Source organism: Choristoneura fumiferana, chromosome 3 (assembly GCF_025370935.1).
Source record: "Choristoneura fumiferana chromosome 3, NRCan_CFum_1, whole genome shotgun sequence".
NCBI lineage: Eukaryota > Metazoa > Arthropoda > Insecta > Lepidoptera > Tortricidae > Choristoneura > Choristoneura fumiferana.
In genome coordinates, this window is record NC_133474.1 from 22,094,076 (window position 1) to 22,116,917 (window position 22,842).

The window sequence follows — 22,842 nt, forward strand, 5'->3', positions numbered from 1 at the left end:
GCTTTCCGCGTCGTCTTGAAATTGTGGTCACGCGATTGTAAATAAAAGCTCAAAGACTAAGACAATTTACTCTGTACACTTAATGTATAGATGAAATCCATATTGATCTTTTGGGTGGTGAACTTTTTGCTCAAATGGGTGCACATAATTAAAGATTATAGGGTATATAATAATAATAATAATAAGCCATTTATTTCGGACAGAATCCATAGAGGTCAGTTACAATGAAAATACAAGTGGTGTTAGTAGGTAGGTACGATCAAAGATAATCATAATAATATACACGACTGCCCAGCGCCGTCAACCATGATTATGAGGTTGCGGCAGCGTGCAGCCCCATCCAGCGGCTCATCATCGGGGAGTCCCACCGGCCGCCCAGCGTACGCAGGACACTGTTGGAACTATCACGCAACCGACTGAGCAACGAGGCGCATCGCTTTCTTATGATTACATAAAAACTATCTACGTTGGCTTTAGCAAACACAGCTGATGCGCTGCAGTAGCGTAGTAGTCTAAACAGTATCCTGAACGCGTCATTGTATTGGACGCGCAGTGCACCGTACGCCCGCATTGACATAGACTCTCATGCAAAATTTTGGTAAAAAAAATATTAGTTGTGTTCTTTAAAACGTAGTAGACATTCATTATGTATATTTCAAATGTTGGTTAGGTTCGATATTTTGACCGTCGATATTTTAACAAGCGATATTTCAATATTCGATATTCAGATACGTGCCCTTACTACTATTTTGTTTTAATTTGAAACGTCGCACTTGCCGACGTGACATTATATGTATTTGCTGCTTCTTTGTATTAATTCGACTAAAAAATATTCGTCACAACCTAGTCACAGCATTATTATTATTATTATTTTTTATTCGACTGCGAACGAGCAAGTGGATCTCCTGATGGTAAGAGATCACCACCGCCCATAAAGATCTGCAACACCAGGGGTACCTCAAGTGCCAGTGATTTCACCGGCTGTTATGCTGATTATGTTTTACATCTTTCGAAATCCCACCACAGCCTAACAATTAACGAAACATAGAGAGAATATTAGAATATTCGCGCGTCAATGAAACCATCCGTCGGCCATTTGACCCACCCACGCGCCAAGTGTTTATAACACCGATAGTTGTTATTAACAAACATGTAGAGACATTTCTAGTGATATATTTAACTGTGTGACTTGAGATATCGGTAAACAAAACACTAGCGTTCGGAAAGTTGTTTGATTTTATCGCTGATTGAAATATATCTAATCGAATTAACGAGACGCGAGGACCAATCTTACCGGATTCAGTTAGTTAATGCTTCTACATCGTACCAGAATTAATTCTAACATTATTTTTAAAATGTTGACAACAAAAAATATAAAATTATTTACTAATTTCATAGTCACTACTCACTACACAATTAAAAGATTTTTTTTATTCGACTGGATGGCAAACGAGCAAGTGAGTCTCCTGATGGTAAGAAATCACCACCGCCCATAGACACCTGCAACACCAGAGGCCTAAGATGGGATACCTCAAGTGCCAGTAATTTCACCGGCTCTCTTACTCTCCACGCCGAAACACAACAGTGTAAGCACTGCTGCTTCACGGCAGGATTAGCGAGCAAGATGGTGGTAGCAATCCGGGCGGACCTTGCACGAGGTCCTACCACCTGCAAAGTGTGGGAGTTTTACTTAAATAATTATATTGTAAACGATCCATTATCAATCGGGTACTGAGGGTCTAGGTTTGGTTCTGTCACGTCTCCTGAATCACCGGTATATAAACCTAATTCAAGGCTCTAGTGAGTAGGCGGTTTTACTTAACTGAACCAGTGAAGAGCAGGATCAGATGAGATATGAGTCCATCGCTTAGGCTCCGATTCCACCAGAGATGTGAGAGGACGTGTTGCGAGGAATGTATTTTTCACTAAGAGAAGTTTCCCTGCCGGCCGCGCGGCCGCGTTAGGTATTCGTTTGGGATATTGCTGTCTTTATCGCTCGTGACATAAGCGATCGCAGCCGTCCCCCCCATGCCTTCCGCAACGACAATTTATATCGAGATAGCAGTAGGCTTTTCAAAATTTGGGCGGTTGAATTTTGGGTTTCGTTGTCCTCATATTATACAAAAGTATAGCACAGAAATCAATGATATTTTACAATCAAGATATTCATTATATTTTCTGTGCCTGTGGTTTATTCGATTTTTGTAAAAATGCTTTATAAGTCTGTAATTCTCGTGCAAAGTTGACATATTTTTGTCGACTTTTGAGCTCCTGTAATTCTGATATTACACATTTATATGAAAATCTGAAAAACCACAGGCATAGATAATGAGGGCTATCGTTTTTTGTTTCACTAGATGGCGCACTGTTGCGTGAGGTTTTTAAGTATGGCTTTCAAAGCCTGTTATTACGGGCGTGAAAGGGTTTAGATTAAAATCATATTTAATACACCTTAAAACCGTACCATAGAAATATCGAGCAGTTCCATAGTACCCGTTTTGTTCGGAAAAAAGGGAGGACAAAGGTTTCCGAAAGACAAAACTGTCTCAAAACACAGACATTCATTGCCCCGGAACGCATATTTGCCATAATTAATTTCAGATATTGCAAAATATTCACAAAATTATTCTAATTATAAATAAACCCGCGTAGCTCACCCAAAAACTATGAGATTTGACATTTCGGAGACCTCACGCTACACTAGCGCCTCTAGTGGCTAATTCATACGAGATAGCCCTCATTACGTCTAGTCCATTCTTACAAAATTTTATCTGTTTCTGTTGCCTAGTTTTCAAATGAGATGGGGACTACGTTTGTATGGAGAATGGAACGAAAAGACTTCTCTTAACCAATAGAATCGCTTTATTTACCTATTCTCGCACAGCACCGCTCTGGTGGAAACAATTGAGCTAGGTAAATGAAGCCTTTCTATTGGTTAATTCAAAACACATTTCTCGCACATCTCTGATTGAAACGCACCCTTAGTCATACACTATATCTTTAAAACTTCACCGTCAAAGGCCTTTTCGAGAGGCCGGTTCGAAACTATTAAAATTCTAACAATACGCAAATCTACGCAATTACCGGAGCTATATATTTCTCTGTCGATATTTGGCGATGCCCAAACCCGCCATTCTTAGAAATACAATTACGAACGCAATTAATTCTTACCATGTTTTAGTCATGAACGGAAAAAGCCGGTCGTGAAATCTTAGCAGTCGAAAATTAGATGTGGGTTATCCTTAAACATATTTCATATTTAATAGCTATATGTGCTTAGTAATATATAGGTAAAATAAACAGTCATTTTTATTTATATAAAACTAGTTCGTACCTAGTAAATTTGAATAATGTTAAATCGGTTTTTGTTAAAAAAATTATTATCAATGCAAGCTTTTTTGTTGAAATACTTTAAACAAAAACTGTTTATTGTACAAAATCGAGGAAGGAGACGCAATCGACAAACGTTGAGTGAGATACAATGTACAAAGGCAAACTTATGTCTTTAAGGGATCTCTACTAGTCAAGCATTTGTGGATGAGAGGAGCATTCAAATAATGACCAATAAAGAGTGAGTTTAAAAGTCAGAAATAGTGGGAGCTTGCGCAGGTTTTAGGACCTTGTGCAAGGTCTGCCCGGATTGCTACCAACATCTTGCTCGCTAATCCTGCTGTCAAGCAGCAGTGCTTGCACTGTTGTGTTTCGGCGTGGAGAGTAAGACAGCCGGTGAAATTACTGGCACTTGAGGTATCTCATTTTAGGTCTCTAGGTTGGCAACGCATGCTGCAATCTCCCATGGTTGTTTGTATCACCTATGGCTTGGTTGTCCATGTAGGCGGCTGGTATATGCTCTTATGTACTTATTCGTACGAGAAGTCGTGATCAACAGAAGTGGGTGAAATTTGGCATGCAAAACATGAAGACATTTCGCATACGAATATCAGATGAGATGCTGAGTGATCTGTTTATTTGTTTACAATAAAGGAAAAGGACAAACAAACTGATGGCTTGCGATTTGCCAATTTCAGTGAAATCTATAGCTCCAAATTTATATATCCTGCAGAAAAAATGTGCTAACATTTGCCATAATAACAGACAGGACATAACAGAGAATGGTGAAATATGCTAAGACTAAAGCAATTGCTCATTACTCTGTTGACCGGTGGGGCGGGTGGGCGTGTCCTGCGCGTGCGCTGACCCACTGATATCATTCCGTCAGCCGTGACGCATCACGCCGGGCAGTGAATGGACACCGTGAATGGGCGAGCTCATTGAAGCTGCCGAAGTGAATGGATATTGAATGAACTTTGAATGGGTGATATAGTGATTGATTTGTACAATACAATACAGTGAATCTTCATTGAAGCAGTACAAAAACAGAGGTACGCGTATATAGAGAAAGAAATCCTAGGTAAGCAATGGATCGCCTTATCTCCTCAGAGCGATCTCTTCCAGGCAAACTTTACAACAGAAAGAAGTAAGATGGTGGTGCAATTTACTTGTGCCGGTATGCTATCGAATCGACGTCCTTATTTATAATCTAACCTCTTATAACTACATAGTTACGTGTTGAGGCTGCATAGCTCTATGATTTTTTATAACAATATTATAGTTATACTTAAGTAGAGTTGCCAGGTCCAACTGAAAAGCCGGACAGAGTAGGTAGTTTAACCGGGCATTTGGGTAAAAAGGCCGGACACTCCGAATTATTTAGTACTTATCAGTATAACACTAGGTTTTATAAAAATAAAACAAGGGTTTTTAGATTTGAAAAATAAACCTAATAGGCCAGAAAACGGCACATAATCAAAAAGCCTGATTGTGTCCGGCTTGAACCATATGCCTGGCAATGTATATTTAGTTTATTTCCTAAGATAAAAAACAAGTCCACAATCACGAAACCAAAGTCGTGGAAATAAGCTAGTGTTTCTATATATGGTCAATGAATGTCGAAACGTTTGCGAGCACAAAAAAGTTACTGTTAGCTGAATATAACGGTATCTAACTAAATACAAGAAGAATCTTAATCTTCCGATCTCAAGTTGTAAATAAACCTAAGCCACTGTATCTGTTAATCAATTGTTGGACTTTAACTTTGTAAACGAGATAAAACTAATGAAGCGATGTGATTAGAAATAGAATTTAGTTTGTTGCCGAAAATACGTTTTTACTTGTCGAGATTGGATGCATAAAATGACGCTTTAGGCACGGAACCCTAAAAAAGGTTAAAAATATAGCTGACCATTATGTAAATAATTCGATCTTATAGTTAAGCAAAAAACACACCTATATTTGAAATGAAGCTGATTTATGTCCACACAATCGAAGTGAAAAGCAAGGCGTATAAAACCCATTTTACACTTGGACTTATACACTCTCGCCTGCGGCTCAATTATAAACCTCTCGGATAAAAATGACAGTTTTATATAGGTACTCGTTGCACAATCTACTATTTTTTACTTGATTTGTTCGTAACAACAACACTTTAGAGTGAAAGCTAAGTAAGTAGTTAAGTACCTACCTCTTTCTAAAATAAGAAACATTCTTTACAGTCTTTCAATTATAACCCATTGCTTATTTATCCCACAGCAGCAATAACGACCCCATAAAAATCCTTAACTTATCTCGCATCTAAGCGGCTCCTTCCATTGGCATACCTAGCACGCTATAGTTCGGCTACCGTTGCTTTGTCGATGTTAGCTACTCGTCTTCTAGTTATAGGAACAAAGGAAATGTTTTTGAAATCTTTTTTGTTACGACTTCTTTGTCACTCTGTGCGAATGAGGGTTTTCACAGAGGTGAAATATCGCTAGATGGCGTAAGTACGGTGAGGTCCGTTTGAAGTTTGACGTTTGCTCATGATTGGTTAAAAAACTAAATGAGCCAATCGCAAGCAAACGTCAAACGCCAAACGGACCTCACGGATACTAATGCCATCGAAAATCCTCATTGGTTTACGGTTATTAAAGATAGATAATCTCAGTTTATCATTTATTTTACTTTAACTACGTTAATAAACGTGTTAAGTAATAAACATTATATTTAATAACGACGTCAGTATTTTCATAATGTATAACTTTCAATAACTACGGAGTAAAATTTTAATCTTTATCTTCTTTAAAAATATGTCGTTATATCACCTATTACTTATCCCATATTCTGAAAACAAGAACTTGAAATATATGTAAAAAAAAACTGAACATTTTCTTTGTCCTACCTTTACCTTTCCTTTTGTATTCTGTGTGCCTATCCTGTATTGTTCATGTTGGCAAATAAATCAATCTTAAATCTTAATCTTAAATCTTAAATCAGCGACTAAGTAACTTGCTACCTGAACTTTGTTATCGCCTGAAAAATGTTGATTATTTTATGATAAAATAAAATATTACAAATATCCAAACGACACCTCATGCTAGCCCCGGTTACGTAACAATAGCCCTAGAAACCGGCAGCGGCGCGCGCGCATACCGTCGCGAATTATTCCGCGCTTCCCAGAAACACTGGGCTATGTAATAAATTTAGACCTCATTATGCGGTACTCCCTACATTCCGGCCAGTTAGGTTTTGCGGGATAAAAAGTTCACTATTGTTTTGGCGACGCGAGGCCTTTGAAATGTTAGACGCGTTTTGTGATGGTTTACTCCCATGGGAAACAATGTAGGTATTTTGTGTCAATAACGGGCTTGGAACTTGAGACTTATTTCGCGGAAATTGGTTCTAATGTTTTGTTGTAAAATAAAATATAATAGTGTTTGAAAGAAGATTTAGAATTACGAAAGATGTGAAGTGATGCTTGAAGTCTAGTTAGTCTAAATCTATCGTAATAAAACTATGTATGGAGATAGCTTAAGACACTGAGAAGGACAAAGAAAAGTTTGTATCCCGAACACACTTATAAATAAACGTTTAATACATTTCTTCGCAGACGAAGTTGCGGGCATCAATTAGTAGTAAACGAATTTTCTGTAACGAAATTAGCGAAATTTTATACCTATTTTTAATATCATAGTGAGAAATAATCTGCAATAGCCTAAGAAACATTACTTTATGTTGTTTTTTTTTGTATATTAATACTAGTAATGCGGTGTTTCTAACGACATTTTGAAAACTTAATACCTACATGTTTTTTTAAGTTTTAAAGTAAGTAAACAGAAACCTTGTTTTGTTAAGTAACAGTTCACAATACAATACACTGACTCATTAGTGAACGAACACCATAATATAGTAAGCACTAGAGGAAACAGTAGTTTACCTCTTACTATGAAAATAAACCCAGAAAAATAATAAAAAAATTCAAGGAAAAGAACCTAAATATTTAATACTGTCACCTCTAACTCACCCTATGCGCAGGCGCTGCATTTCTCGAAACAATTCGACGCGGAAACGTTTGAGCGCGCCCGACGACACTCACCAAACAATGACACAATTCACTTTTTATGCCTTTTTAACTTATAACTTATTACGATAACATTTGAGTCTACTTTTTTAAACTTTTACAAGTGTACTTGAGTCATTTTATAAATCAACTGTGTCAAAATAAAACGCTAGACCACAGACATTATTCCAAACATTTTTCCAAGTCAATTAAATTCGAAAACGGCGGCGGCAACGCCGGTTGTTTTTTGGCAGCCACTAAATGTTTTACTGTTATTAGTAATGCTATGCGGATCGGCTTTGTTTGGCTTTTGATTTACTGTAATTTGGTAATGGAATGAGGCTTTCTAAGGACTGGGGATAGCTTAGAAATGTTTATGTGCCTGGCGAAGACGTAACCATCGAGACCCAATAAAATGTTTACTAACTTATAATTATAAATAACTAGCTTTTGCCCGCGGTTTCGCCCACGTAGAATTCGGTTATCGCGCGTTGTTCCCTCGGGAACTGTTTTTTTTCCGGGATAAAAGTAGCCTGTCACTCTTTGGCCCATAAACTATCTCTATGCCAAAAATTATAGTATGGAAGTATGGACTAGACATTTACCCGAGACTTCGCACGCTTAACAGGTTCCCTGGCCAGTGATGTATATAATGCATACAACAAGAGCATAAAACGACCCATTTTCCCCTCGACGTGTCTATCCACCCTCGCCGTACTGGCTCGGGTGGCTATATGAATGCCTCGGGTGAAATGGCTCGTTTTATGCTCTTGTTGTACAATCTACTATTTTATTCTTAAAGTTACCATGGGGATATTACATAAGTTGGGGGAGGCCTATGTCCAGCAGTGGACGTCATTCGGCTGACATGATGATGATGATGATGATGATTACATAAGTTTATCATTACTATGAGGACGTATCAAAAGAACGCTGCACAATTGCTTCGGGACAGGGAACCTGTTCAACCATTAGATACAGCAGTTCCATTTAAATTCTGGGATTTTAATAAATTCCCATGGCAATTACGAAAAAATATATCGTGGCGTACCTACCTTGAATCACGTGGGGCTGCATGTTATATGGCTTCTAGTCTTCCGTACCCCTTTAATGTTCTTTGGCGACAAAATAAAATTAAAACTAATAGAAGCCGTGGGCGAATGAGATGGAGATAGTGCTCTTGACATTAACATATAAACATCACCACGACATACACAACACACGGACACTGGCAACAACATAGACACGACTCGGACGCTTGACGCTGGCTGGTGACAAGCAAATACAATTAGATTTTTGAAAAAAATATAGGACAAGCCAGTTGTCCGACAACCGTTGAAATTTGAAGTTTATACGCATACCCGTGTTTTCTGAGGAAGTTTTCAAATGTTTGAGGGTAGCTTAATATAAATTTAGTATGAAGGTTAACTATACTCGTACAATACGCGATGGCTCATTCATGGCGGTAATTAGCAACTTGTTTTAGGGTCTGTTTCATCATTCATTGATAAAATTCATGTGACAGACAAATGTGATGCCGTCTCTGTTTCTTTTGTCGGAATGAACAGAGACGGAATCACATTTATTTGTGACAATAAATTACGTTCACAGTCAGTCGGGATACAATCTATGATTTATTTTTCGTAAAGAAAGAAAGAAGGAGTGATAGCCTAGTGCAGTGATGGGCAAAGTACGACCCGCGGGCCAACTCCGGCCCGCCGACGTTCCTTCGAAGTGAATAGTACCTCATAGTCAAAATACCATCTACGGGACTTATCACGCTATTTTTACACAAGTAAAATTAATACTTACCTCGACGTTTCGGCAACGCTACACCTGCCGTGGTCACGAGTAGACTGAAGTGTGGGGTGTCAAGTCTGCCTAGCAGCGCGAGTTCTTCGAACTACCCGCACTTGGTCACTTTTATTAGTCACCCTATCACACCTACCTAAAACCTGAATAGTACCTACTTATGTGGGCCGCGATCATAATATATAATTTAATTATTTGGCAAAAACATAAAAAAAGTATAAAATAGAACGGTGTAATCCTGGCCCTCCTCTAAAATATCTGTAACTTTCTGGCCCCCCATGAAGAAAGTTTGCCCACCACTGGCCTAGTGGATTGAAGTATGGATAAGCAGCGAGGGTCGTGGGCTTGAGCCCGGGCTCACACCTCTGAGTTTTTCGAAATTATTTTGCGAAATTACAATTGAAATACAAAAAAGCTCAGAAGAGCTTTAAGGCGAAGGGAAGCATTATTGTAAGGAAATCTGCACACACCTGGATAAAAATTCAATTGTGTGCGTGAAGTTCCCAATCCGTATTGGGCCCGCGTGAGAATTACGGCCCAAGCCCTCTCGTTATGAGAGGAGGCCTGTATACAACTTTATGTCACTAAACATAAGGTGTATATGTAGAGTCATTCACGATGACGCGTGCCGTGGTTCTTATTACAATGGCATTAATGTCTAATTTTTACAAAATCACGCGTCTTCGTGGATGGCAGTAAGTATACATATACTAGCTTTTGCCCGCGGCTTCGCTCGGGAACTGTGCATTTTTCCAGGATAAAAAGTAACCTATGTCACTCTGGCCCAAAAACCACGTTGATCCGTCGCTCCGTTTCGACGTGAAAGACGGACAAACATACAAATACACACACTTTCGTATTTATAATATTAGTGTGAATTTGACGCTATAGCTGTATAGATATTTATGTCCTCGACTGTACCTAATGACGGAAAAAAAACTCTACAATTGTCGATTGTCACTTACCCAATCCGGGTACGGCGTGGAAAAAAAGTAAACACCTTTTAAGTCGTGATCATAAAGGTGCCCACACACGGGTTAATGAGTCGGGCGAGATTTACGGCCTATAAATAATGCTAGCAACGTGTAATGTCCATATGCGCGCGCGCATGTAGGAGCGTGCGCAGTTGGGTAATGATCACGGATTTGGTTTTAGGGAGGGTCTACATTTGTATCATTTTAGCATGTATCATGATCGTGAGTTTTTTTGTTTGTTTTTAGAGTTCCGTACCTCAGTTGTTTAGAATGGAACCTTTATATATATTTGCTGTCCGCCCGTCTGTCTGTCAAAGACCCATTTTCTCAGGAACACGTGGAGGTATCAAGCTGAAATTATAACAAATACGAGTACTCAGGTCTGCTATTTTTGTAGTAAAAAAATCAAACTTCTAGTCAACGCAATGAGAAGACGGAGTCATCGAAAAATAATGTTAAAAAAATATGTTTTCAGTCCTCACCTGATATTTAAATCTATACATATAATAAAGCTGAAGAGGGTCGAAAGTCTGTACATGGAAGATATTCGACAAAAAGTTGGCTGGGGATACTTAGAATCGATAACAGAACACGTTCCAATAGTTTTTAGAATTTTTGTCTGTTTGTCTGTTTATCTGTTTATCTGTTTGTCGTTTATTTGACCGCGCATCACGTGAGAACGGCTGAACGGATTTTTACGCAAACTTTACTAATCCGACGAGAAAATCCCCGGAAAGCTAGTAAACAATAAATAAACAAATATCATGGGACACTTGACACCAATTGACTAGTCCTAAACTAAGCAAAGCTTGTACTGTGGATACTGGGCAACGCATAAACATACTTATATAGATTAATACATATTCAAATCCAAGACCCGAGAACAAACATTCGTATTATTCATACAAATATCTGCCCCTGCCGTGAATCGAACCCGGGACCTCAAGCTTCGTAGTCAGGTTCTCTCACCACTTAGCCATCCGTCCGGTCGCGTCAAATTTGAAAGGTATCAAGATACTTTATCTAGCTTCTCTCCTATAAAGGTGCGACCAAACCGCTGCTTAAAAAACGGTGACGGCACGGAATCGCAGTGACGCAGCGTATGCGCACCGTTTTTTTGCATGCTTTCCACACCGCTGTTTTAAAATACGCAAACGGTACGGAATTGTAGTGACGTGCCGTAAACGTCACGACTTTTGTTCGGTCAAGACCTGAAGTTTACGGCACGTCACTGCGATTCCGTATTTTAAGCAGCGGTGTGGAGAGCATGCGATAAAAACAGTGCGCACAAGGCGCGTCTCTGCGATTCCGTGACGTCACCGTTTTTTAAGCAGCGGTTTGGTCGCACCTTAACATGTTAATTTTTGTCCAATCTAGCCATTATGATACTTGTCGACGGCGACGCGACGGTGATACAATATGCTAAGCTAAAGTGATACAAAATGAGGACCCAACCTTAGAGGTAATTGGGATGCAGGTCGCGGTGGCGCGTTTCTTTTGAAATATGTAACTAGGCTTTATGATACAAGACTATTTGAGATAATCCTTACTTCTTTTCTTACTATAGCAGGCGGTATCTTTAGTAGGTGGTAGGGCCTTGTGCAAGGTCCGCCCGGATTGCTACGGTTGTGTTTCGGCGTGGAGAGTAAGACAACCGGTGAAATTACTGGCACTTGAGGTATCCCATCTTAGGTATCTAAGTTGGCAACGCATCTGTTATCCCCCTGGTGTTGCAGGTGTCTATGGGCGGTGGTGATCTCTTACCATCAGGAGACCCACTTGCTCGTTTTCCCTCAGTCGAATAAAAAAGAATAAAAACATTCTTATTAAACCTCACTGATATTATAAATGCGAAAGTAACTGGCTGTCTGTCTTTCGGTCTGTTTGTCTGTTACTTCTTTAGAAACCGCTGGACCGATTTAAATAAAATTTGGTATGGATATAGTTTGAGACCCTACAGAGGATATAGAATAGGTTTAAATAATTTATTGAATCAGGCGTTACTTTGCGGAGGTCCATATCAATGAACTAAAATAATTTCCTTGCTCACCCGCGACCTTAGGATAGCTAAGCTTATGCAAAATATGCGTGTTCATGCAGTTCCTCCACCTCCACACTGTAAGGACACACACAAATCACACAAACCCATCTATCACCACCACCACACTACACTGACGCGTTTCGAACTCAACCAGAGCTCATCTTCAGAGTGACACAACCGTACACCATGCTACCAGTTGTTAGACTATTAGAGGGAGTAGTGTGGAGGTGGAGGAACTGCATGAACACGCATATTTTGCATAAGCTTAGCTATCCTAAGGTCGCGGGTGAGCAAGGAAATTATTTTAGTTCATTAGAATAGGTTTATTTCTTTAATTGTTCCAGTGGGATAAAGATAATTGAATCGTTCGCAGAGAGAGTTCTGGGTATCCGCTAGTAATAAAAATATTATTACAATCGCTAACAATTAAAAATGCCTGGTATTTTAATTTCAAACTCAACATATGAAAATTAGCCCGTTAGGCAACTACAATGCCATAGACAACCACACAATGCATAGGTTAAACTTAATAATATCTCTTCTTAGTCAGGGAAAAAAAACTTTGAGACAGTTTCTCGGCTGTTTTATTCGCCGCACCGTTTTCCGTCTCCATTTCTTGGTAGCCTGATTGTCTTTGCGATATCGAAAAATATACCAAAATCAATATGTTTGGTTTATACATTTTATTCGCTGTTCGAATAAAATTTACAGGCATTTAAATTTTATTTTATGATGTTGATTTTTTTTTTTTATAATATAACGCTATTGGATAACATAATTCCTTTTTGCCGAAATATTGACGACCCTAATCATGATTAAGCTAAAATCACATTACAAAGACTACAATCATCAGCATAAATATAAAAATACATCCTAATTATAAGTTTAAGATGAGAGCAATGCTTCCGCTTTAGCCTTATGAACGTAACTTTCTAAAGGCTCAAACAGACTACGACACTGCATATACACTGTGTATACACAAACACTTAGTGTATACACAGTGTCTTTGTGTGTACACTCGTGTTACCCGCGCTCACGCAGAAACACTGTGTATACACTGAGTGTACCGTGTGAAGTTTCGTAGTCTAAAAGCTTAATCCACTCACTTAAAGACACAGCTCAAAGCTCAAGCACGCTCGACAGTCAAAGTTAATAATGTTTTTTTTTTATCTACTGGATGGCAAACGAGCAAGTGGGTCTCCTAATGATAAGAGATCACCACCGCCCATAGACACCTGCAACACCAGGGGATTGCAGATGCGTTGCCAACCTAGAGGCCTAAGATGGGATACCTCAAGTGCCAGTAATTTCACCGGCTGTCTTACTCTCCACGCCGAAACACAGCAGCTTTCACGGCAGGATTAGCGAGCAAGATGGTGGTAGCAATCCGGGCGGACCTTGCACAAGGTCCTACCACCTGCATATTATGCTCCTGTATGTTATGCATATTTAACGAATTTCATATTACGAATTTGTTATTATGCTAAATAAATGTTGTTTTTTTATTATTTTGCCGTTTCAACGTTATGCACAATTATGTTATGCGGAATAAGGGGCACCTAATTTAAAGATACCTTGTATTTTGGAAGCTGATACCTACAATTTTCTTATATTGTGGTAAATGTTCTTAATTGTACTCTAATTATTATGCAACAGGGCCCTGGTCATTCAAATGTCGTACCATAGAGGAATGTTCTTTCCATTATGTACCTACCTTATAACCTGTACCGTATAATCTCATTCCGCTTTCGTATATCAATGTACTTACCAAGTAAGTCCACAATTAAAGTGCTGCGGCGTTGAAACAACTAATTGCCGAGATAAAGCTGATTGCGCGAACTATTAAATCAAAGCGGCGCGGGCGCAGTTCGTCGGCCCCAATAAACTTTATTGCTGACCAAATCGATCCGGGCAAGTGTCAATGCTATGGTCTCGGCTTTTGGACAATGAGGTTTTTATTGTCACCGTTAGTGTGAACGTTGGAAATGGAATTTTTCAACTACTCGTATGTATGGTAAGAACTTCTATAGAAATATGGCCTTGGTTAGGTTCTTTTCTTCTCAGTCGTACGCTCCTAACGGAACGGTCGTGGTCATGGATTGTCTTGTAGATTGGTTGCGGCTTTTGCGAGACTTCTCTATCTCTCTCTATTTGTGGCACACTATTGGTTAGGTTACATTCTAATAAATATTACCAATCGCCCTCACTATGTACCTTAGATTGACTTACGACGCGCAAAATCTTTGTCACTATTTAAATCTATGCTTAAGGAGCACTATCTGTCATCTTGTAATTATTAGCTTTATGATAATTTATTTATTTATTTGTTGCTGTTTATCTCACTGCCTATATTTATTTTGGACGTATATTATATGTACGATATAATTATGTATGTATTCGTAGATGTATTGCTGTTACGTTTAAATTTTCTGATCTACTTTTGATGCACCACCTGTTGTAAACTAGTCCTTCCTTCTTTCTGTAAAAAAGGTTGTCTGGAAGAGATCACTCTTAAGCGATAAGGCCGCCTATTGCTCACCTTGTAATTTTTTTCTCTGTGTATCTGTTTTCTGTATCGCTTACTATAGTCTAAGTCTTTGTATTGTATTGTATTGTACCTACAATTTTACTAATGAAAGAGAGTTCATTGAAACAAAATAAACACTTAACTTAAATAAACAAACAAACTAAAGCTTATATAAATTTGTTCCATATCGGATTTAGGCATAACAAGACCGGGCTTAAAGCTCTTCTGAGGCGCTCCGACCCAAAACATCGCCGACGAGTAGACTGAAATTAAATCTGTTCCAAAATAAATACAAAACTGTATCCTTTCCTTACACTTTACTTGAATAAATAACTTCTAATTCAGCGGCGGCAATCCGCACTCGAAATAACCCCGCCCTTCTGTCCTCGCACTACCGCGCTCCAAATTACCCATTTATTTATAAAACATCTCCGTAAATCACGTATACAATGCCGCTTCAACGTGACCTCTCATTCAGATCAAAAGAGCACTTGCGCCAATGGATGCCGCTCTAAACGATACACACATAATTCGATTCGACGCGTCAAAGTAATTTAATTTTGCTTATACAATTTTTGTTCGTTTTGCACTAATGAATAATGTAAGCTTGTTACGTCCCTCTCTACAATTACAAGGCAGAGCAGGACGCGAGAGCCGTCATTAGTGCAAGTGGTTTATTATTTTTACAGAGTTATTTCGGTCCAGCGCCGGGCGCATCCCTTCGCTAATAATTACCACACGACACATTTAACATTGAACCTTTGATGTTAATTAAACCTGATGCGGCGGGTTTTAATGAGCATTGCTTCTAAACTAGACTTATGATCCAGCAAAAAGGGTAGAACTGTTTTAAAGTTACTTCGTTTTAAATTGTTTTTAGCGCCATCTTTTATCAAACTTTGTGTGCTAATGACTGTCAACCTTTATTTGCTACGGCGTAGCGCCCGCTGCGTAGCGCTTGCCGGCGAAATGCTTTCCCCGTACGGAATCCCGCGGTGCGTAGCATCCCGCTAAGCAACGGGACCGTGCGTGAGCCGGTTCCAGATCCCGACCTCATTTGAATCGAACGCACTTTTGTTTGGGTTTTTTATGAGGCGTGCGTGGAAGGTGCGAAGGTTTTTATCGGCCGCACTATGAGAAACTAAGAATTAAGGAATCGTAAACATGAAGGCGTAACGTTTATGTGCAGTGTGTTTATAGGTCCGTGCAGGCTAAGTTAAATTACCGAGACCAGAGCCTTATAATGAGGGCTATCGCGTATGAATTCGCCGCTAGAGGCGCTAGTGTAGCGAGAGGTCTCCGAGATGTCAAATGTCACTGTTTTTCGATGAGCTACGCGGGTTTTTTTTGTGAATATTAAAATAAATATGCGTTACGGGGCAATGAATTTCTGTGTTTTGAGGCAGTTTTGCCTTTCTGAAACCTTTGTCCTCCCTTTTCTTTTCGAACAAAATGAAACTACGCGCGTAACACTGTGGCATGCTCGATACTTTTATGGTACGGTTTTAAGGTATTAAATATGATTTCAATGTAAATTTTGTTTTCACGCCTGTAATAACAAACTAACCATTATAACTTCAGGCAGGACCTTTGTCTACAGTGGCGCCAACTGGTGAGCGCGAAAACGGTGCCCTCATTGTCTAACACACGTGGGAGGGTAGAAAAGAGATGGAGAAAGCAATCGCGAGCGTCAGCGCATTAGACAATACGGCCTCTGTAGGGCTATCGAAGTTCGTATCGTACCGTCCCTCTCACTCTCGTATGAAATAATATTAGCGTCAGCGGGACAGTACGATTACGAACTTCGATTTTCGAATTTCGTAGTAGCCCTACTGTTTTGTTGAATGTAGTACTGACAGCTGACAGCGGAATACACATGCGGTTGATAGGATCTTGTGCAAGTCCGACTAGCTGCCTGCTTCGCTCATTTATTTCATGCAAGTTTCGTCAAAATCGTTATGGACCGTTTTCGAGATCAGCAATATAAATAAATAATAAATAAATAAATATCACGGGACAATTCACACCAATTGACCTAGTCCCAAAGTAAGCTTAGCAAAGCTTGTGTTATGGGTACTAAGCAACGGATAATTATATAGATAGATACATACTTAAATACATATTAAACACCCAAGACCCGAGAACAAACATTCGTATTTTTCATACAAATATCTGCCCCGACACGGGAATCGAACATAAATAAGTAACTTGAAAGATTTGCTCGTTTAGAGAAAACTTAAATTCCGCTCATATTATAAATGCGAAAGTTTGTAAGTGTGTTTGCTTTTTACCTTTTCACGTCTAAACCGTTGAACCGATTTAGATGAAATTCGGTATACAGAAAGTTTGCGTCCCGGGGAAGGACATAGGACAGTTTTTATACCGGAAAATTGCATAGTTCCCGCGGGTGATAAACAAATTTTACACGGACGGAGTCGCGGACAGCAGCTAGATACAGAATAAATGTGAGGTAAAAGTTTGATAGCAGGTACTTCTCCCAAATCATGACAAATACCGCGCAAGTTCGGCGAATCATAGCCCCCTGATCGGAAATGCAAGAAGTATGCCGCCGTAATGGGGATATAGTCGCCATGTTTTATTCAGCTTGCGTGTGCGCCTACGGGGCGATAGTTATTTATGTCGCGTAAATATAAACGTTATTTTGTAGGTTTTATACGTTGAGCTTGTAAGCTTGCTTCTTGCACGTGGTTCGTAAAGAACTATGAAAAGATTTAAGACAAAATGTATTTGTTTGTTTCATTCTAAAATTACGATGTCGCAGGTTGCCTAGTGGTTTAACCTTTAGCCCCTCAAGCAGAGGATCGTAGGTTCAAATCTGTGCGTAATAACTTTTAAAATTTACGATGAATTAAAGCATCTGCACAATCTTGCGACTTAACTGGTGTGTGTGAAGTTCCCAATCCGCTCTGGGCCCTCGTGGGAACTACGGCTCGAGCCCTCTCATTCTGAGAGGAGGCCTGTGCCCAGCAGTGGGACGTTTATAGGCTGGGATGATGATGATGATGATTTTTTAATAGTTAGGTACCTTCTACAAACAGCACTAATTTATTATTATTATATAGTGTAAATTATTATTACTATGATTACTTGTAGATATCCATTTGACCACGATACCGAAAAACCATTAAGTACTGCATATATTACGGCTAATCTCTTATGCAGCATGTTACACATTATTACAGCACTTAGCCGCATAATGGTGGTATAGCGGATGCATTAACTGCTAGCTGCGATATCGGCTGCCTACTTTATGATGTGTTAAAAAGTTTCGGTAAGTAGGAACAAAGTGTCTGAGAAACTTCTTTTCGGAAAAGGCTTGTGTAATAAATAACGTAAATATGTATATGATAAATAGATTTGACTGTAATTTTAGTGCTGTTAGAGTGTTAAGTACTACTACTATCATACTAATTGTTGCCTGCTACTTCATCTGTGAAGAAATAGTTCATTGCACCTCCTTGGAAACAACCGTTTTTGGGATAAAATGTATCGTTTTATTTGTTCTGGATATCTAATAGTAGTATTAAAAGTGGAACAAACTAGCAGACAGACTCAAAATTGCGAAGGCATTTATAATATTACAAAGGTAAGGTTCTACTTATACCTAGAGGCCTAGAAATCAAATTGCTTGACTACTTGTAAGGAATGCTACCGTCGCTGCACGATGGCAACAAATAAAACATGCAAATAAAGCATTTGCAACCCTAATACAATTCTAAAACATAACTCATAACTTTGCCCATAAATTGCCTAAAATAATTCATATTCACCGTCTTATCGATAAAAAGACAAATGCAGCAACAGATGCGGCGCGGGCGCAGGCTTCGCGGGCAGTGGGTCGTGCCCTTGCCGGCTGCGCGTATGTCCTTGTCAAACAAGGGTTGCCAGAGTACTAGCTAACTACGCTTTAGAGGATTTTATGCTCAGTGCAAGGGAACTAAATATAATTTACTGAATCAGGCGTTACTTTGCGGAGGTCCATATCAATGAACTATTAAAAGAATTTCTTTGCTCACCCGCGACCTTATGATAGTTAAGTTTATGCAAGATATGCGTGTTCATGCAGTACCAGATGTTAGTCTAACATCTGGTAGCATGGTGTACGGTTGTGTTGCTCTGAAGATGAGCTTTGGTTGAGTTCGAAACGCGTCAGTGTAGTGTGGTGGTGGTGATAGATGGGGTTGTGTGATTTGTGTGTGTTCTTACAGTGTGGAGGTGGAGGAACTGCATGAACACGCATATTTTGCATATACTTAACTATTATAAGGTCGCGGGTGAGCAAAGAAATTCTTTTGGAACTAAATATATCATCATCACATCAGCCGTAGGACAGTCACTGATGGTCATAGGCCTCCCCCACAGGCCTCCAGCTACTTCAGTTGGAAACGGTTCGAGTATACGTTTGAACTAGATCAGGAAAAACTGTGCTCTAATAAAAAAAAGCGATGCAAATATTTAATTAGTTTGGTAAAAAGTTTGATAGCAACAGATTGGCCAAATAAATTTAAGATCTTTAATTTCTCAACTCGTAGCAAATGAGGGTTTTCTTACACAGAAGACGAAATATCGCTAGATGGCGTTAGTGTCGTGAGATCCGTTTGACGTTTGACATTGGCTCGTGATTGGTTGAATAACTAAGGGGCTGTTTCACCATCCATTGATTAGTGTTAACTGACTTTTAAATGTGATGCCGTCTCCGTCTATTCGAACAAAACAAACAGAGACGGCATCACATTTAACCGTCAGTTAACACTAATCAATGGATGGTGAAACAGATCCTAAATGAGCCAATCGCAAGCAAACGTCAAACGGATTTCACGATACTAACGCCATCTAGCGATATTTCGCCTCTGTAAAAACCCTCATTAGCCCAAATTTTGCCACAGTTCACTTAATCCTTTTCTCCGCTCCCTTCCTGGCAACACCAGCGGGTCACCTCTGCGGTAATTGTAGCGGCAGGTGCGGCGCACGCGCCGGCAGACACTCCCGCGCAGCCAAATCTACCAGTTGCACTTTTTCCCGCTGACAGTTGTGCTAAAGCTGGGTTAGATGATACATTATGTGGTAAACATGTTTAGAAACAGATGTTTTTTCCCGAATCCTGTGTTACAATAATAATTATGTTGACTAAATTCTTCAGAGTGAGATACTTCGTTGTTTATTTATTCAATTTGCAGTACAGTTTAGAGAAATTATTCGTTACCTACTAGCTGTTGTCCGCGACTCTATCTGCAGAGAATTTCGTTTATCGCTATCTTGCGGGAACTATGTCTTCATTTATCCGGGATGCAACCATCCTATGTCCTTCCCATGGTCTCAAACTATCTCTTGTATACTTACCTACCTTCATTTAAACCAGACATGTTATTTTCACATTTTTATTTTTATTTGCGTGTAAATGTTTATTAAGTAAGTTGTTTCACTTGGTTAGAAAATAAAAAAATATTAATCCAGATTCTTTTAATTAGAGCTGTCGTGAGACACATACATACAGACTGGAGAAGCGGAAGAGATCCTTTTATAGATAAATTCGCCTTTTGTTTTGTTGTGTATTTAATGTACAATAAACAGTTATACAAGATGGGTGCCTTTAAAAGGCGATTGTACCACTTTTTACAAGGTCTGCAATGTACCAGCAGTTCTAATGGGACCTACTGTAAGTGTCCATGGGCGGCAATAATATAAGGTGAACTGCATGCCCGTTTGTGTTGGCTTTTATACAAACATTGTGGTAAAACTTGTACTGACAAGATACAAAAGTCAGTTCAGTAAGATACAAAAACCGGCAAACAATAGGTGGTTATATCGCTTAAAATCATAACCAATAAAGTGATAAAAAATTGTTGCATTTTTTAAAACTCTACATTATTCAAATGCAACTACATCTCGCATTATAAAGTGTTCAATATGATCCTTTCCGTTCAGGCTCGTCCGCTATATTTTTTTAATACGCGGCAGCCCTAAAAAATGAGACGCGGCTAAATAAGTTAATCTCAAAGCTCTAATGAAACGTCACACGGCGACAAAGACGAAGCTCCGGCTCACAGCCAGGCCACAACTACTTATAACCAGCGACACTATGAGCATTTCTCTGTTCATTGCACTGTAGACCCGCTTGCTGTATTTCGTTTAATTGGCAACACCAGTAATGTATTACAAATCGCTTGTCGTATCGCCAGTCGCGCGTTACCGTAATGCGAGCTAAGACAAACGTCAAATTCACTAGCTATACTCCTTATGGTTGCTACGTTACAGTTCATTTTGGATGCCATTGGGTAGTTTTGTATGTTTGTAAGGAAACATAATACTGAGTGGAAAGATGGCGCGATAAGAAGTACCTGCAAGTACCCGTAGGGCTGTCGATTGTTGTTATTAATGCCTTTTTTTAGGTGGGAGGTAAATGTGATTGAGTATGCTGTAATAAAATGATCGTTGTAGGTGTGCCAGATAGTTAAACGGATGATAAATTACACTTATGGAATATCATTGTTTTATAAAATGAATTTTGTTGATTAAAATACTTCCAAAGCTTCAAGCTGCTGTTTAGTTCTGTTAAAATATTTTTTGTAAAATAATAAATCTTAGGTAGTTCCTCACCAGAGCCAGGTGAAATGGTGATTTCATTGAGATTTTTTTCAAATATATAGGTATGTAAAGCTTAAGTAATATTTATCTAATGTATCTATAATTGATCTTAGCTATATCTATCTATTAATTCGCCACCACGTAGCTGATTGAAGGGCTATGTTTAAAATACAGTTGTAAAAGTTATGACTTACCTATCACACACGTAGGTAGTTACGTATAAATTCATTTTAAGACAGAATTTTCACATATTTTATTCAATTTATTATTCACATCTCCTCAATTCGAATTTACTCTAATTATTCCTTAAAAATATGACAAATAAATATAAATATTCAAATATTTGAACTAACCAAATTCCCTATTTAAATGAAGTGGCAGCCCTACATGCGCAAGCGCAAATAAATCGGCCACATTAACATTCTTTACGCGTCACCCCGCGCCAAGATAACTTAACCCTGCTCTTAAATCGATACTTAGGCATCGCCAGCACCAACAAAAACCAACTTATTCAAGGTTATATTAAAAAATAACACTTACACTGGGAACATAACACCCGATTACATTGTATACGAATGTTATTTTGTCGTTTTGTCGCATTTTATTGCCATGCTGCCGATTTGAATTCGGTAAAGATTTACCCCCTTATTCATAAAACTTAACAAGCCTATGTTAGCTAACAAATGCTTTGTCCCTTTCTAACAAATACAAATGTCGAAGTGACAGATAAGGACAAACGAATTTTAGCGGCATTTTAACTAAAATAGGTTTGATTGTCGTTTATGAATAAGGGGGTAAATGTTTAGTACTTATTTCAAAGTAGTGTTCTTGTACCAGATTGTACTGCGATACACAATTTATAACTTGAAAAAGAACTGCAAATAACAGTGGCATTCATTCAGAGTCTCGCCCAAAGACAAGAATAAATTGTTGTTATAAAAGTAGTAGGTATAGTAAACGATGCGAAAGTAAAACACAAAATCATTATTACGCTCCGCTTACTTTTGTCTCAAACGAGCGAGAAGTAAATATGATAGTAGACTCTACTTCCGTGCCGTCTACTATAGCAACATCTCAACGTCAAAATAGTACTTTCAAGTATGAACATTTTGAACTAGTGGAAACATAAACGTCCTAAAAACAAAGTTTCACCACCACGCTAAAACGCAACGCGAATTCTCACGTAGCCACGCTACCCCTATAAATTAGATATGGCAACATTATCGTGACACGCCAACAAAGACTTAGAATCCACCTGATTTTACACACATCCACACTTCAAACCTCACAAAAAGTCACAAATTATTCTACGCACTCACACATACAGTTTAGCGTTATAAAACTAACGCTTTGATTGTATGCACACATGCGTCCAACGGATGAAGATACTGTGTATGTGTGCAGCCACCCCCGCGCCAGTTTGTACAAAAAATTAATATCATATCTCGTTACTGCATCAGTTTGTGTAAAGCAAATTTAATAAAATTTTGGACGTGGTATTAAATAT

General features: G+C 38.9%; 1 protein-coding gene across 11 annotated transcripts in view; it reads left to right on the forward strand.

The window, feature by feature from the left end:
• The window catches only part of Ca-beta (Calcium channel protein beta subunit), a 209,158-nt gene that overhangs the window by 10,729 nt on the left and 175,587 nt on the right, over positions 1 to 22,842 (forward strand). The gene's annotated exons all lie outside the window — the stretch shown is intronic.